Below are 18,904 nucleotides of genomic sequence, written 5' to 3'. Positions count from 1 at the left end.
TATATACCTTGTATCTTGGATATTCTATTTACTCTCGATTGTGACTCATCATGAAATCCAACGTTGTATGTTTTTTTCCAAATTAATCTCACAATTTATAGGCATTGTATTTGAAATGGATATTCCATTTATTCTTTTATCTTTGAACATATTGTTCCATTTATTCTCAGTTGTTAGATCATTCATAAAATCAAAAGGTGCATATATTATTTTATTTTTCATAGTGCTCTATTTATTCTCTGTCGTTAGATCATCATAAAATCCAATGGTACATATTCTTTTGTTTTTTCGATACTCTATTTATTCTTGGCCGTTAGATCATCATAAAATCCAACGGTGGATATTCTTCTCTTTTTTCTGATTAGTCTTGTAATTTCTAGACTCTCTCGACGAACGTGAGGCCTCCTTTTGATTCTGTTGTATTATATAAATAGATGTTATTATTTTATTATAAAAGTTGATTAAACTTGAGATGCTTTAATTCTTCAAGAAAGTTGGAATGACTTATAATTTGAGATGTTGAAGTAGCTCTTAAGATATTGAATTAGGAATTACAAAAACAGAGATGTAATTTTCTTGAGTAACACTTTTATAATCATATGCGTTCATCAGATTTGTACTTATGTTAAACTAAAGGTATACTATCACTTTTAAATATTTTAGGTGCTTGACTTTCTATTGTTGCTCAGTAAATATTTTATTTCATTGCTGTTTGACTAAAAAATTATGAATTGTATTTTATGTGTTATTTCTTAAGACAATTGTACGATTGTTGTCACATGAAACATAAAACTCCTCACTAAAAAAACTACTGAATAAAAAAAACTAGAAGACGGTTAGTGTGTATCGATCCATTGATTGAGGTTTGAAAATGTTATACCGTAGGAGCCTACCTTCTTCCTCCTTCCCAAAGAAGAGAACAAAACTAAAGCAAAGCCGCCTTTCCAACCGAATGGAACACATGGGTGACCAGTGGACGCACAAAGGAATTTGGAATGACCCAACCAGCTCGCTAGTCTCCGTCCACTCCACTCCATCCAGGGCTCCTGTCCACCATCCCCGTGTCCTCCCACCATCCAAGTCCACCTTCCCCGTGCCCGACTCCACACACCACTGACCACTCACCACTCAGTCGTCCTCGCCGCACTCGCTTATCCCCTCCGTCGCCTGCCACCCCCTCAGCCGGCACGCCTCCACTACCATCACTCACAATGGCTGTCCTCGTCCTCCTCCTCCTCGCCACCTTCCTCCCGTCCACCGCCCTGGCCGCCTTCACCCCGGCCTTCTCCTTCTTCCTCGCCTGCGGCACCGGATCCACCGTCACCTTCCCACGCGACAACCCAGCGCGCAACTTCACCCCGGACCACGATTACCTGACCACCAAACGCGTCCCGGCGGTGACGAACGCCAGCCCCAACAGCGCCGCCTCCCCGCTCTACGCCGCCGCGCGCGCGTCCAGCTCCGCCTTCTCCTACAGATTTTCTTTCTCCGACTCCGCCGGGCAGGCCGCGTTCCTCGTCCTCCGCTTCCACTTCTTCCCTTTCTCCCCGGCCTCGCCGTCCACCGTCAGCCTCTCCTCCGCGCGCTTCGCGGTCTCTGTTCAGGACGCGTACACCGTGCTGTCCTCTTTCTCGCCGACGAGCGCCGGCGTCGTCAAGGAGTTCTTCGTCCCGGCAGGCAGTTCTGGCGACTTCCGCGTCACGTTCACGCCGGACGCCGGCTCCGCTGCGTTTGTCAACGCCGTCGAGCTGTTCCCCGCTCCAGCGGAGCTGCTGTGGAACGGCAGCGTGACGCCGGTGGGCGCAGGTGCGGCGGCCCAGCGACATAGCCGCGTGGCGAAAGGACGCGCTGGAGACGGTGTACCGCCTTAACGTGGGCGGCCCCGAGGTGACGGAGGAGAACGACACACTCTGGCGGACGTGGCTCCCCGACGACCCCTTCCTCTTCAGTCCCGCGGGGAGCTCCACGCTGGAGAATACGAACACCCCGATCATCTACGACGCCACCTACACCAGGGAGGTGGCGCCCGACGTCGTCTACAGGACGCAGCGCGCCGCGGCGAACGTGTCGGCGGCGGCTGTACCTATGAGTTTCAACGTCACGTGGACCTTCTCGGCGGAACTGGGGTCGAACTACCTCGTCCGTCTCCACTTTTGCGACTACGAGCTGCTGAGCTCCGTCGACGGAGTCGGCATCGTGTTCAACGTCTTCGTCGCGGAAGCCATTGGCACCCAAGACTTCGCTCCCAAACAGTTCGAGACGCAGGCGAACACGGCCTTATACAGGGACTACGCGGCCACGGCACCCATCTCCGGGAACCTCACCGTCAGCATCGGCATGTCCGCCAAGAGCAGCCCTGGCGAAGGGGGCTTCCTGAACGGGCTGGAGATCATGAAGGTGCGACCTTCGGATTCGAGCTTGGCGGCGGGGTCACGTGGTAGCAACTGGAGAGTTTTGATCATCGCGCTCTCGACCGTGCTCGGCGCCTCGGTTCTCGCGGCAGCCGCGCTCTGCTTGTTCTTCGTCGTGCGGAGAAAAAGGCGGATGGCGCGGCCGGCGCCGTTGGAGGAGAGCAGCAAGCCGCTGCCGTGGTCGCAGGAAAGCTCCGGGTGGGTGCTAGAGCCGTCGAGCCGGTCGGGCGAGGGCACGACCGGCGCGATGCAGAGGGTGAGCACGCAGCTCCACATCCCACTGGAGGAGCTGAGGTCGGCCACCGACAACTTCCACGAGCGCAACCTCATCGGCGTGGGCGGCTTCGGCAACGTGTACCGCGGAGCGTTCCGCGACGGCACCCGCGTGGCGGTGAAGCGCGCGACGCGCGCGTCCAGGCAGGGCTTGCCGGAGTTCCAGACGGAGATCGTGGTGCTGTCCCGCATCCGGCACCGGCACCTGGTGTCGCTCATCGGCTACTGCAACGAGCAGGCGGAGATGATCCTGGTGTACGAGTACATGGAGAAAGGCACGCTGCGGAGCCACCTGTACGGGCCGGACTCCGACGGGGCGGCGCCGCTGTCGTGGAAGCAGCGGCTGGAGGTGTGTATCGGCGCCGCCAGGGGGCTGCACTACCTGCACACGGGCTACTCCGAGAACATCATCCACCGCGACGTCAAGTCCACCAACATCCTCCTCGGCGACGGGTTCATCGCCAAGGTGGCCGACTTCGGGCTGTCGCGCATCGGCCCGTCGTTCGGGGAGACGCACGTGAGCACGGCGGTGAAGGGCAGCTTCGGGTACCTGGACCCGGAGTACTTCAAGACGCAGCAGCTGACGGACCGCTCCGACGTCTACTCCTTCGGGGTGGTGCTGTTCGAGGTGCTGTGCGCGCGGCCGGTGATCGACCAGGCGCTGGAGCGCGACCAGATCAACCTCGCCGAGTGGGCTGTCGGGTGGCAGAGACGCGGGCAGCTGGACCGGATCGCCGACCCGCGGATCCTCGGGGAGGTGAACGAGAACTCGCTTCGCAAGTTTGCGGAGACGGCGGAGCGGTGCCTGGCGGACTACGGGCAGGAGCGGCCGTCCATGGCCGACGTGCTGTGGAACCTCGAGTACTGCCTGCAGCTGCAGGAGACGCACGTGCGGCGGGACGAGTTCGAGGACAGCGGCGCCGTCGGCGCGCACTTCCCCGAGGACGTCGTCGTGCCGCGCTGGGTGCCGTTGTCGACGAGCTTCCTGACGACGGGCAATCCGGACGACACGGTCGTCACCGACGTGGGAGTCGCCAACAGCAAGGTGTTCTCCCAGCTCAGCAGCGGCGAGGGCCGATGATGAGCTGCTGGTGGTGCCGGCGGACCGGCTACTGCAAACAATCCGAGTCACCTACTGGAGTGTACTAATCACCGTTTTGTTATCGTTGCTTAGTTTGACAGTATTATAGGAAAACACGTTATCACAGATTCACAGCAGCCAAGAAATTCAGAGCTGCTGGTGAATGTGCTCTGAACTCTGCAACCTAAAGCTGTTGCGAATGCGAGCCAATTCTCTGCTGTCCCTACACTCTGCAGGTCTGCATCACGGCCACGGATAATCCAAGTTCGTTGTAAGCGTGCTGTGCATATGCATGCGGCCAAAGCAAATTGACCAGTGGCTGTCTGATTGATTGAGCTACATAATGTAGGCGCCTGTACGACTGCTCGCATGGCAACAAAACTTTGCGGTCATTTTCTTCTTCTCTGGTGGTCACGCTCACACCAGACCACGCATGTACTAGCAGATACTGCTAGTGTAGAACAGAGCAAGGTGCCAACCAAAGAAAGCTGGCCAGAAGAATTGGCAGTAGGGATATCCCGTTCATTCGTTTGACTTATAAGCCTGTACTTTTTTAACTAATAAATAATATTTTTTTCTTACAACAAATTAGCCAACGGTACTTTCAGTCATGGCTTATCAGCCAAGCGAGCTGGGCACCAGTGATTACAACGTGTGTTCAACGTCAGTCTGATGCTAGTGTTCGCCGACTGTCACAAAAGATCCATTCAGTTAGATATCGATGTTCCCCCAAAGACTGCCTGTGAGGTGAAGGTTTCAGACTTTCAGCTTGTGTTTGGTCATAAGACTACTTAGGGCCTGTTCGTTAGACCGGGAAAAGAGTCAGGCAAGCGTTCCGGCTGGAGAAAGCTTGCACAAATTAAACGTCCGATCCTGGACCGAATTACATCCTGATCACGGTTCCCCAAGAACCGAACAGGCACTTAAAGGGAACGCACGAAACTGGCTCGGAGCAATAAGCAATTTCTAAGCTGGATCAATGGTTGCCGTGGAGCCCAGGGCGAAGTGTGGAAATCGCAACGCGGTTCGGGGTTGGAAGGGAAGAAGAAAAATCTGTGATAGTGACACGCACGCTCCACTTAAACAAAAAACTGTCATCATGATGGAATTAGTGGAGGCTTATCTTCCGAATCTTGCCTCGCTATGGCCCATGTTCGTTTGAACTTATCAGCTATGGTACAGTGTTTTTTTCTCACAACAAATCAACAAATAGTACTTTTTAGCCTGACTTTTCATCGAATAGATCGACCAAGCGCCCGAGCAGGGACTCTTTCTTCCTGTTGCTTGTTTTGATCCCACACTAGAATTTCTGACTTCGTCCTAAATTAATGAAATTCTTGTTTTCCGAGCAGTTGGACAGTTTTAAGTTTGATTAAATTTATAAAAAATACTAATATTTACGAGGACACTTTTTCTAACCTAATAAATTTAATTATCTCTTCCATTCTATGGCCCCAAGAATGCCAATATTAGCACGAATCGTACGGAGATGTAACTCAGTATTCAAATAACTATTCAAAGTTCCTAGAGCTCCTTTTACAGCTTGTTGAAAAAATCATTGTCGGACTTGATTCATCACCCTTTGTTTTTCAAAATAAAGAGTTTCATTTCTAGACTTTTCTAATTGTTCCAAACTAATAGAATTAGCATTAATCAAATTTACCTTTTCTCGTTCTATTTCAGAGTATCTATTCATTTGATACTCATCTGCTTCTAGTTTGACTTTCTGTAATCGAATGGCTAGCTGTAAGCCAACATTAGATATCATATACTCTTTGAGCTAGTGTGAAGATAAGAGCTAAGCTTTTTCGTGTCCTAATACATAAGAGATGTATCTTTTCTATCTCTTTTGATAGGAGAGGAAATACATAAGTAAATAACACCTTAAATATACTCTTTTTTCTCGAATACGCAAAAGATTTGTGCCATACTGACTCTTTTTTTTTCTCGAATACGCAAAAGATTTACGCGTCATTGTATTAAGATCGAGAAAAGTTGTTCTTTACATCGACGCGCCTCTCAGACGTGCTAGGCGGGGCAAAGGTTATACAATGAGCTCATCCCTGCCTAGCGGACTGCGTACATGGCGACTACACACGCAAATAGAAAACCTAACTTAGTTGCGCCGACATCGATCCACTGGTCGGTGATGAGTTTCATGTACCTAGGGAGTTGCAGACTGTATTGGAGACACTGCAGAAGCATCTCCCGTTTCTCTCCTTCCATAACTCCCATGCTACAAGTGCGAAAAGAGAGTCTGCTCCCCTCCTTTTGTCGCCAGTCCAGCGCGCCCTCCATTATTTGCCACCAAGAGAGTAGGGTGAGAGTGGTCAGGATGTTCCACCAGACCTGCCTAGAGAAGGAGCATGACGCCACGATGTGATCGATGGTCTAGGGCATACTGACTCTTTACTACTAGACGTGCTCTAAGTATTATTAGATTAGTCGTAGAGTATGTTTTTATAGGATACCTATTTAGAATCATAAATGTTAATAATATTTTATATAAATTTAGTTAAATATTAAAAAAGTTTGACTCAATCTAAACCTATAATTGCATATTTTTGGGAAGAAGGTAGCCTTAATCAGCAAATGTTTCATTTCTACGATGCACAATGATGCAGGTGCTAACATAGTTGAATGATCGGCCGTACATGCAAGCACACATCTTGAGTCGAAGATTTAAATTAAGTTGGATAATTTTTACCCTAAGTATCTACTCCTTATCTCGGTTCACTCCACTACGTTTGAGAAAAAAAAAGTTGTCAATACAAATAGCGCCCCTTTTCGGTTCAACTTACCAGCCATACTGTTTCAGCGAAATAACAGTATTTTTCTCTCACAACAAATCAGTATCAGTATCAGTATCAGCATCAGCCGTTTTTTCCAGCCGGCCGAACAGGGCCAACAAAAATAAATTAACAGATATATCATTGAAGTGTTTGGGCCGAATCTTGTGTATATAGTACTTTTGGTCTAGCCCATCACAAACCTGGACGCCCACGAGTAAAACCTTACTGGCCTAACAGATAACGCGCCCACACACCACACTGACCGACGCGTCCCAGATTGACCAAGCCAAATCAAACCACCGCACGCCACCCGAGCGAGACGTCTCCCCCAGCTCGACGCGCTGAATTGATTCCTCCACTCCGGCCGTGCCCGCCGATCTCCAGGCTGTCCCCCAATTAATCCAACGCCATTTCGGCGCTCTCCCCCGCCCACAGCTCAACAAATCGCCACCCAAATCCACCACCACCACCACCTCCCCGTCCCCCCACCGCCATGGCCGCCCCACCAACCTCGCGCCGCCTCGCCCTCGTCCTCATCCTCATCGCCGCCTTCTGCTCCGCCGCCGCCGCCGCGCGGTTCGCCCCGGCGGACAACCACCTCCTCGCGTGCGGCGCGGCGGCGCCCGCCGTCCTCCCCGACGGCCGCCGCTTCGTGCCGGACTCCGGCTGCGCGTCCACCCGCCTCCGGTCCTCCTCCCCGTCCCTCTCCCCCGCGGCGCCGTCCGGCTCCCCGCCGCCGCCGTCCCCGCTCCACGCCTCCGCGCGGGTCTTCTCCTGCCGCGCGTCCTACGACCTCTCCGTCCGCCGCCGCGGGCACCACATCCTCCGCCTCCACTTCTACCCCTTCGCCCCCGCCCTCGCCGCGTCCCGCTTCCACGTCGGCGCCGCGGGGCTGCTTCTCCTCCACAACCTCACGGTCTCGTCCCCCGTCGTGAAGGAGTTCATCCTCCCCGTGGACTCCGACGTCCTCGTCCTCACCTTCGTCCCTGACTCGGGCTCCACCGCCTTCGTCAACGCCATCGAGCTCGTCTCTGCGCCCGAGGAGCTCGTCGGCGACATCGGCACCCTTGTCACGTCCGGCAACGCCGCTCAGATCCACGGGCTGTCGTCTCAGGTGTTTGAGACTCTCTACAGGATCAACGTCGCCGGGCGCAAGGTCACGCCATTCAATGGCACACTGTGGCGGACATGGGTTAACGATGAGAAATTCCTCGTCGACACCCGACTCGGCCAACTACAGGGCATGGTCATTCAGCGGCCGGATTGCTTATCCCAAGGGTAGCAGGCAGATGACCAGGGAGGTGGCTCCCGACAATGTCTACAACTCTGCGAGATCGGTGAGGCCAGGGGCCAATGTGACTTGGGGTTTCCCTGTGCCTGTTGGCAGCCGGTACCTTGTGCGTATGCACTTCTGTGACATTGCCAGTAAGGCTGCTGTACTGAGCTCTACTTCAATATCTACGTCAATGGTGATCTTGCATGTCAAGGATTTCGATCTCTCCAGTGTCACCGGATTCTTGGCCTATCCTTACTACATTGACTTTGTTGTCGATGTGAAGGATGAAGGGATACTGAAATTGGCGATTGGTGGCTCGAAGAAGAGTCTATCTGATGAAGTAAGTGGCATCCTTAATGCACTGGAGATAATGAGGATGAACAAGACCAGTGGAGGTATGGATGGAGCCTTCCCAATTGATCTAGACATGGAGTATGTGGTGGGTAAGGGGATTGGAGAATTTGCCCGCTCCCTGCTCTGTGGTTTCATCTTTGCTGGGTTGTTTGTGGCTTTGGTCATGCTGGTGCTGAGGTTGAGGACCGAGCTGAGGAATAACGGTGCAGCTTGGTCCTGGAGACCTATGGACTCCGGTGAAGGGAAACTGGCCAGAGCATATCAACTTGTGCCTAGTAAGACAGACTATTGAATAGTGCAAGCTGAACATCTTGAGGAGTGACAAACTGCTGCTGTTGTATGTATCTAATCACATAATACTTTTATTGAGTTGTAAGTATTGTAGTTTTATCACCTCTCTAAAAGTATTGTAGTTTTGCATCATTACTCCTTTCATGCTTGAACTTTGTGTTCTCCGTGCTTTGCTCATTATGCTGTAAAAGTACTCTACCCTAGATGTGACTGTATTGCTATTACCTCACTTATTCAGTTTGATTTCTGAAATACGCTTGAATGGATGCTTGTGATATCTATACTGTGATTATGATGCTGTGGATTCACAGCTGAATTACATTTGAATATAATTAGTTGACATTTAATTATAAAAATAAGTCAAATAGCTGCAGAAGCCATCATGCCATTGTATTTGTAGCATGATTTGGTTGTTGCTGACTTGCTGTTTTCTTCTCCGTGTGGATTGTGTACCACTTTGCTCTTGAGCCCCTTAAGGACATCCTCTTCTAGTCTTTTTGTAAGTTTGGTATCCCTTATGAAATATCTTGAGCGACTCAAACAAGCACAGAATTCAGGATGCACTTGCACGATCTTCTCATGCAAATTTCATCTGATGAAATGTATATGTGGCTGCTTGGTGGGATCCTACCAGCTTTACTATATGTACTATTGTACTGTGGGATCCTGAGGCGTGGTACTTGCCTACTTGGTTGATACTTGATAGGTGCTTCGTTTGTCTTGTTGCTCTCTTGATTCGCAACCTGAACATGCACTTTCTGTCTGAAGATAATTAATGCAATATGAGTATATGACACAACTAGATGGAAAATACTTGATATGATTATATGGTGTACTCAGTGCTGATAGGGTGTACCCAGGCAGCCTTAACCTTGAATTTTTTGCATGGAGGCAGAACAGACCAAAATTTTCATGAAAAAATCGCATTACTCCAAGGCAACTAGCTGTCACCTCATCCCTGGCTCCTGCTAAACACCATAGGTGCCCTTCCTCCAAAATCTGTCAGAGGACGAGTTGCGCACTAAGGTGCAGTCCCATTAAACACACACAGTCATGGGCGGACCCAGCCTTAGGCCATATAGGCCCAGGTCTACCCCAGATTTTGACCAAAATTATTTGTAGTAGTTAGTTTTAGAAGGTCCAAACTAAAAATGTCCAACATCCTTAAGTATTCCAGTCTCCAGACTATCTCCGCTCGACTGGTGCCTTATGCTTAGTCTCCACTAGGTTTAGTTATTTCTTGGATTATACCATATTTTGAATGAGAAATATTTTTATTATTAGGCACTACCCTTGGTTCAAATTCTGGGTCCGCCGCTGCACATAGTTGCTATGATATTATATTTAGTCACCCAAATAAGAACCAAATAGGAATATAGTTAACCTTTAATACTTCCATGACTATAAATTGCCTCTAGTTTGATGATTTAGAACTTTTGTAATTGCGGGCTACTCCCTGTCTTCACCTCCTAACTGTGTCTCTCCATCCTGTCGATCCTCATTTTTAAAAAAATTTAATTGCTACACAAGCTTTCCTTTTATTTCCCATATCTGCTTTCCCTATATATTTGATATCCTTGCATCTACCACATTAATGTTACAAACTCAAATGATGCTATTTTCATGAGCATCCTAGGCAGGCCGTTTCCAGTTTGTTTCCAGTATATTTATGTTTTCAGTGGGTCATTTGTTCTATCATGATTCCATTTCTTTCAAATGCTGCAGTAGCTGAGGAAAATTTTATTCTCTCATCAGTGATAGTACTACATCTGATTTATCATTTACTTTACATGCTTTGTTCTATCAAGTTCTGGAATGCTTCCCAATGCATTCCTGAAGATGTAATAGCGTCTGGGTTGGACAAATGAAATGTTTATCTGGCTAATCAATAAAACAAATGTTTTCAACGTCCATGGATATTTAATTTACTGTTTAAATAGTATTAGTTGAACTTTCTATTTCCATTACCTTGTGAGTGCACATATTTATTTATTTTTCATCAGAATTTCTCTGTAGTGCTGTTCTTGTTTTTGCTTTTTGGCACTTTTTTTGTCAATATTCTAGACAGCATGTTAATATGGTTCATGTTTTTGAAACTCTTGAAAATCCCAATACATGGAAACCATTAGTCATGGAGTACTTGATCATGCAGTTTCATCTTCCTTAGCCCTTACTGATTCAAATCTGGAATTCTGGATTAAGTAGGAATAGATGAGATAGCAGGAAGGCTAGTTGCCGTATCTCTGGAGGCTCTGACTTCCTTTAGGGTTTCTTCTTGCTTTTCCATTACAAGGTACAGCCGTACAGGTCAACTTTTAATAGGCACTAGCATCTAACAGATAGATGTAACGAATGGATCTGCTAGATAACTATAACTAAAGAGAAGGCTAACAAACTAATTGCATAACTCGTTGTGTGCTGCCATGCTGCTTCTCTTGTGCATGCGCTGTTGGTCTGCTGCCACCTGGCCATTTCCTGCCGCACAGGCCCAATCCCGTAACAGATTCGCTTGATTATGAGTTTGTATTATTTTCTTGGTTCACACAGCTATTAACTTTTTTGTACATTCCAAAAAAAACGTATATCTGATTGGTTGGAGCATTCTCTTCTTGGCTTTTGTTCTTCTTTCCTCCATATGATTTTTTTCTTGAACAACGTAGGAGAATCGTATGCTATTTCATTAAGAATGAGATGTAGTCAGTACAAATTGTACGGAAAATGGGGGAGGCGTCAAGAGGTCTCCTCCTACAAAAACCCAACAGGACAACACACATCCTGCCTTACAAGCCTTTGAACAAGGCCTTCACAACCTACCTAGACCCTAAAGGTCAGGGGAGAGCGACTTTATGAGGAGCCCCTGGAGGCCCTTATAGCACTAGCCATGCACCACAAACTGCCCTCCTCAGCCACATTGTATAAGAGGGTCTGAACATCTGGTCGAGCTCCCTAAAAAGCACAAGCGTTCCTGTGCTTCCAGAGCTCCCAAACAACAAGGATTATCAGGGAATTAAGTCCTTTGCGCATCTCCTTTGGAACACTTCTTAAAGTATGTCACCACCAGCCACAGAAGCGACTAGTAGATTCTGGAGCCATTACTGTTAAAATTTTAATTTCTGGAAGATCAAGGTCCAGACCTGCCTTGCAAACTCACATGAGGTGAGGAGGATGTGTTGAATATTTTCTTCGGCCTGGTCAGCAGAAGGGGCAAGCTGCCAGGTGAGGGAGGCCTCTTTTGGCAAGGCGATCCACAGTCCAGCATCTGTTGTTGAGAGCAAACAAAAAAAAGCATTTTAGAGGAGCCCAACATTTCCAAACTTTTCTCCAAGGAGCAAACTTGATGGTCCCCTGAAATAAAAAAAGTGCGGTTTGTGCCTACTTTGCTGCTATAGGAACCTGAAGTGGTCAATTTCCACTGATGTTTAATTACATCTTTGAAATACCTGTTTTTGTATGTTGTCCTCATCACCCATGCCTCATCCATCATCCATGTAGTAGCAAGCCCAAATACAAATTGGATCAGCCCAATGGGAGGTGTTAACCTGGTTAGGGAATGGAATTTTTGTGGCATATGCTGCCAGAACATTTTTGAGAATTTGATCTCTGTATCACAGCTGAGGTGAGCTCATGTTACATGTTTATTTGGAGGGTTCTTCATACCACAGTTAACCTAATTGGAATGTTAATTTATTGCATGAACTGAAAATCCTGGCTCTGTATCGTATCAAGATAACCATATTTGAACAGTATTCTAATTGGAACTTAGGAAGGAAAAGGCTTTTGCAAGTTTTTTTTTAAAAAAAATTGTTCATCATGTAAGATGGTATTGCATATTAGTTGGCTGTAATAATCATGTAGGATTACAATTAGACGTTGCAATTATACTTAGACATGCAACTTTTAATAGTTTAATTGCTATTGACTGCATTTTAGAAGCTACTAGGTCAGCCGGGGTTTGACCGGTGTTCCTTATTTCAAATTAACACTTATGGCATGCTACACTTTCACGATACATAGGACCGTAGTTGTACCATTTAACAACCATTACTTGACAAAACACGCTGATTAGTAATGTCAATTTCAAGCCTGTGTCGTTTGAAAATAGCTGGAAACGGAGCAGGAACTATTGGAGTGTTCGGCTGCTGGATAAGCCAGCCGTTTGGGCTGTGGCTGCTGCCAGCGCAAGAGAGAAAAGCACTGTAGGTACAGTGCGAGACAGTCGAATAAGCCGGTCATGTCTTACCATTTTCAAACACATAATATTTAACTAGAAATCCATCAGACAGTCAATACCTTTCAGTTACCTTCTGGTTACCAGCCAGAGCCAGTATTCTATTGATTTATGTTCTGTTTTGACTTGCCCCTCTTGTTTACACAAGGCCTTTATTGGTTGAAAGGTAAGTGACTTGAATTTGATTTCCTATTCGACTGTCATTTGATTTCCTGGCACATATTAATATTTTGTCTTTATAACCAAATTTTGCCAAAGCAATCCAATTCCAACTTAACAGCTCAGCCACTAAACTAAAGTACTCCTTTTTCTGCCGAGTATAAGAAGCTGTAATCAGTTTATTTATTGTGATGATAATATCTCTGTAATGATTTAGCCTTTCGATAAAAAGGGATGCCGGCATCAGTCAATGTATGTGCATTCTTGGGGCCATATATACTTGTCGATATATTATGATGCCAAGTGCTTTGAGTAAAGAGACGGCATATCACGACTCCTAGAAAAGATATAACCTGGTGGGGCAACCTGTACCCCAGTGTTCCACAAAAGGATTACCAGGATGTGCCATATTCAAAGGTATGGTCGGCTCTTATGTGCAGCTACTGTCAAGTGTTGGGAACAAGATCTGTGGTAAAATCCAGTGTAGGGCAGTGGGCACATTTGCTAGCCTCCTTGCTCCATTTCTTTTACCACCTGTGCCCCCCAATACTGGCAAAGCTCTTCGAACTTTGTTTTTCTTTTTTTCCCTCCAAAATATTGTGTGGTGTGAGCCTCTCAATTTTTTCGGGCATTCATGTTTTATACAAAAGGCTCTATCATGCTGGAGCACAACATGGCATCATTGTTGAATCATTGTACACTTTGGCCTTCCTAGATGCCTTTTGCAACAGAATGTGCTACGGAAAAGTTCTGTGGAAATCTCTTTCTTCTGAATAATATAAAGTGAATAACTGAATAAACCTTTTATTTCTCCTCTCTCTTTTTTCTATTTGTGATCACTATGCCCGACCGTTTGTATATATATAAAGAGAAAATAGACACCCAAATTTTTTTGAGCGGTTCTTTTTCACTTGCGCGCCACAGCTGAGGTTCTTTTTCTCCCTGGCCCATAGAAATTTTCGCTTTCCCTTTTAACAGCTGAGCTGCCAATTCCGTGCGTCAGGCGGAATAAAATCAGCATGGCAATGGCAATTTGCTTTCCCAAGCATGAGAAGTCAGGCATGTACGTCAACAACTTCAAGAGGTAACGTACCTGATCGAACTACATCACGTATACTTTTTATGTCTTTTTTGACATCTGGAATACCTTTCGTCTGCTTTATTTTTCCCTTTCTCCTCCCATCTGCTGATGTCTTTCTTTTGTGAGCATTATAGTGGCCCTTACATCCTAATCCCATCCTGTATTCCTGATAATTGGATGGCAGCAGCTCTCCTACCCTCACTCCCAGGTCCCAGCCGCATCTACAACCCCTCCCATAGGCCATATGCGTCTACATTACTGCTAAACCTCGTGCCCATGATCAGTGACAGTGCTGTCTAGGGTTTAATTTTCTGCCGTTTTCATCGCCAAACATGAAGCATCCAGTGATGTTCCATCTATGGTTACAGGTCGTAATATGCATTTCACACTACGACAGGGACCGTTTTTATTGTAGATTTCATGCATTTAAGTAGCTCTCGACTCTTTTCTTCTCCTGTCCCTTCCCGGTTTGGTTGTGACTACTCCAACACTGTCCTGCCTATAGCAGGTTAACTTAACCCTGCAGTTGTTTTCAGTATCCTATGTCCTTTTCCCCTAATGTAGTTTTCAGTATTTATCTTCTCTCCTACCCTTACAATTTTACATTTCTACTCCCACGTGCATCTGAACTACTCCGCGGTCAATACTAATGCTGTCTAGTAGGATTATATATATGTATACTAATGCTATGTAGGATCATATGTACCAATGTACCATGAATACCACCAGTAGCAGCCAGCATCGATGCTGATTAACAGCCTGTTCGTTTCGTCGTAAACGATCGTGGATTATTTACGGCTGGTTGGTTTGGTATGAGAGAAAAATACCGTTCCAGCTTATAATCTGCCGCTGGCTGCAAACCCCAAGCCGAGACAGAACAACCGCACGAGTGGAACCTGAGCCTAGGACGGCGAACTGCTATGTCCGGGTGTCGTCGTTGCTGCGAGATGGCTACACACTACACAGACCGACAGTCTCCTTTGTTCAAGGGGGTCTCTAGCTTTTGTGCCCTGGAGTCCTGGACCATGCGTGCTCTTGATCCCTGAACCGTATTCTATCACCTTTGCCGCTAATCATGCATAACCCAAGCCTGCCACACACGTCCCATGCTCCATGATCTGAATGCTCCATCCTGATGCCCCGAATGCTCTGGCCCCAATCCGAGATTGGACAACGTGACATGATATGATAAGAAAAGCACATACTGCGTATATGGTTCTTCGTAGATGCTTGTCAATTTTTTCCAGCAACTTGTGAGATGACCGCACCTGCTGTGTGCTGCTCATGCGTAGCAGCTGTTCTATCTCCAAGTTTTTCTTTTTGACAAATTTTACAATGATTGAAAAAAGTATAAACCATCTATTAATAAAGATCGGACAGTAAGAAAATAAGAAATACCGAATGCTCATGCGTTGCTAACTTGCTATTCCTGGCGTCCGCAGCTGTGAATTTGGACGCAAATCGGTCCCGTCTCTGCATCAGGTCGGGAGGGGGGGGGGGGGGGGGGGGGGGGGGGTGGGGGGTGTGATGAGGTCGCCGTGCCGAGGCAACGTTGTCGCCAATTTTTGTCAGGATTACCTCAACCACCCGACCGACCCCTGCCCTCACGAGTTTTTCTTTTTCTTTTTTTGCATTTTGTTTATAGTCTTCTTCTCGTGGCAACATAAGTTTGTCTTTGAGCATTAATCTTAGGGTGCCGGATTGGATGGGATGGGATTAGATGCCAGGATGCTTGTCATTTTGCCTAATCCGCTGTGAAATGACTTGCCAACGTTGCCTTGTACTTTTGGCTTGTACACTGTGCCGTCACAGCTGCACCTGCACATAGGTAGGGATGAAAACGGTACGAATATTTTCCGACCGTATTCGAAACCGAATCTGTTTAGAGGGGTTGAGATCTGTCCATATCCGAGTCCGGATATCCAACATCCGATACAGTATCTGTATCCGAATACTCAAATCGCATATTTATGATGTCGATATGTAATCGTATCCTATCCGACATAGTTGACACTATCCGTATTCGAATCCGAATCCGGACAGAAATATGAAAACAAATGTAATATCGGTGATATCCATCCGTATCTGATCCGTTTTCATCCCTGCACATAGCTGAGCCTTCTAGAATTTACTGCATTCACCTTTCGCTTGGACTATGTATATCTATGAATTGAGTGCTGACAGTTTATTCATAACAAAAATATATACAACACACGTATGTTTTAGCACAAAAAAAAACGCATAGATTTTTTTTATCTATGACGTCCGGGGCCCACATGTCATAACGAACACATAAACTGATAAACAACCTCCGCCTCACCGGTTTCTCGCTCACCCAACTCCTTCTCTCTCCCACTCTCTTTCTCGCCGGCGACCACCGGCGTCGGCGCCGACGACCGGCGAGCTCGCCCTGGCACCCGCGCCAGGCGTGCCTCCCCGCGCCCGCACCGGCCATGGCAGTGGCGGCGGCGGCGATGGATCCGGCTCCAGGTAAGCCTCTTCTCATCCTCCTCTGTGATCTGTGATTTTTCCTTCTATAGAAAAAAATTTATTTCTTATGATATGTGTGGGGGTATGGCCCCCAAGACATGGGCCGCACCATCAGGGGTGACCCAGCCCACAAGATCAAGACGTGCACGGCGCTGCTCGGCGTGCACCGCAAGACATTGTATAGTACCAAATAGAATACTTTACTTGTAATCCTACCCCTCCAGAGTATATAAGGAGAGGCATGTGTCCTCTACTCGACATCATGTATTCAATACAATACACCAGACACATGACGTAGGGTATTACGTCGATCAGACGACCCAAACCTGTCTAAATCGCTGTCTCTGCGCCTTGTGTCACCATCCGTTTCCTGATTACGCGCATCCCCACCGACAAATCTACCATCGCGGGATACCCCTCGGTGGACTGCCGAGCATATTCTGTCGACAGTTGGCGCGCTAGGTAGGGGGTGTGCGCTTGATCCATGGCGAGCTAGATGGACCTCAAATCAAATGCGCGTTCTCGTCATTAATCTCGTGCAGATCCATGCCGATCCACGACGATGATTCATCGCTGGCTACATCAGCCCCCGCGACAACAGATCCGATCTCGGAACCACCTCCGAGGTCGTCTTCACCAACAACTCACCGCCCGCCAGCTGCTCGCCGTCAACGCCGACCAGATAACGTCATACGTCGCCGACCAAATGCTCCATCTAAAGCTAAGTCACGATTTAATATTCTTCTAAATATTCTCCAATCTTCGTATATCGCCATAATGTTTCTCCGAACTATTTTCTCCATATTTGCTCTCCAAATGATTTTCTGAACCCTCGAACAGTCACGTTGATGCCCGGACGTCTCTAGAGACGGCCTTGTCTCCGGCTCCTCCCTACACGTGCTACGGGCTCCACGCTCTGCATTATGGGTGGTCGGCAGTGGCTCCTTGGTCACGCCTGTTCCTCCTACACGTGCACGAGCTCCGCGCTCCACGTTATGGTTAACGGGCTAGCTAGGGCTAAAGACTCAGCTACACACTAACTGTTCGGGCGGTTTATATTAAACATAAATATATTTTCACGTCAACTGATCGCTGAACTGCATATGCCGTTTCATCACCATTGCTGATTTTTCTCCGGAGTTTATTTATTTGTGCGTCATGTAGTACCTGCTCTACATGCTTGTATTGCAGGATCATCGTCCAGGTGATCGAATCACCTGGTGCTCGGGCTTCCTCACCGATCAACTGGTCAGACCGCTCGGTTCATGGACTCCATCGCCGACTAGTTGATCAGACTGTTCGTCGCTCGTGCTTCATCGCCAGCTACACCGGTTACTCCTCAGCGCTCGGTTTCTTCGTGCTCGAGGAGTAAGTGGACACACTTCACCGCACGGACCTCGCCAGCTTCGCCTGGGACTCCTCGATGCTCGAACATCGCCGCCTACGCCGGGGACTCCTCGGTGCTCGGTGCTTGGTCATCGCCAGCGACGCCGGGGACTCCTCGCTCCTCGGTGCTTGGTCATCTCCAGCGACGTCGAGGACTCCTCGCTCCTCGATGCTCGGTCATCGCCAGTGACGCCGGGGACTCCTCACTCCATGGTGCTCGAACATCGCCGCCTACGCCGAGGACTCCTCTCTCCTCAGACATCGTCGCCTACGCCGAGGACCCCTCGCTCCTCGCTGCTTGGACATCGTTGCCTACGCCGGGGACTCCTCGCTCCTCGATGCTCGGTCATCGCTAGCGACGCCGGGGACTCCTCGCTCCTCAGTGCTCGGTCATCGCCAGCGATGCCGGGGACTCCTCGCTCCTCGGTGCTCGGACCTCGCCGCCTACGTCGAGGACTCCTCGGTGCTCGGACATCGCCAGCTTCGTCGGGGACTCCTCGCTCCTCGGTGCTCGATCATCGCTAGCGACGTCGGGGACTCCTCGGTGCTTAGTCATCGCCAACGACGCCGGGGACTCCTCGCTCCTCGGTGCTCGGTTATCGCCAGCGACGCCGGGGACTCCTCGCTCCTCGGTGCTCGAACATCGCCAGCGACGCCAAGGACTCCTCGCCCCTTGATGCTCGGTCATCGCCAGCGACGCTAGGGACTCCTCACTCCTTGGTGCTCGGTCATCGCTAGCGACGCTGAGGACTCCTCGCTCCTCGGTGCTCGGTCATCGCCAGCGACACCGGGGACTCCTCGCTCCTCGGTGCTCGGTCATCGCTAGCGACGTCGAGGACTCCTCTGTCCTCGGTGCTCGCTCATCACCAGCGACATCGGGGATTCCTCATTCCTCGGTGCTCGATCATCGCCAGCGATGTTGGGGACTCCTCGCTCCTCGGTGCTCGGTCATCGCCAGCAACGTCGGGACTCCTCGCTCCTTGGTGCTCGGTCATCACCAGTGACGTCGGGATTCCTCGCTCCTCGGTGCTCGCTCATCACCAGCAACGCCGGGGACTCCTCGCTCCTTGGTGCTCGGTCAT

General features: G+C 48.6%; 2 pseudogenes; both read left to right on the top strand.

The window, feature by feature from the left end:
- The first annotated feature begins 1,063 nt into the window (after nt 1-1,063).
- On the top strand, nt 1,064-3,983 carry LOC136535771 (probable receptor-like protein kinase At5g24010; annotated as a pseudogene).
- A 2,855-nt stretch (nt 3,984-6,838) lies between these two features.
- On the top strand, nt 6,839-8,610 carry LOC136540751 (probable receptor-like protein kinase At5g24010; annotated as a pseudogene).
- The last annotated feature ends 10,294 nt before the right edge of the window (nt 8,611-18,904 follow it).

Source organism: Miscanthus floridulus, chromosome 2 (genome assembly GCF_019320115.1).
Source record: "Miscanthus floridulus cultivar M001 chromosome 2, ASM1932011v1, whole genome shotgun sequence".
Taxonomy (NCBI): domain Eukaryota; kingdom Viridiplantae; phylum Streptophyta; class Magnoliopsida; order Poales; family Poaceae; genus Miscanthus; species Miscanthus floridulus.
This window is presented reverse-complemented; position numbering and strand designations above follow the sequence as displayed.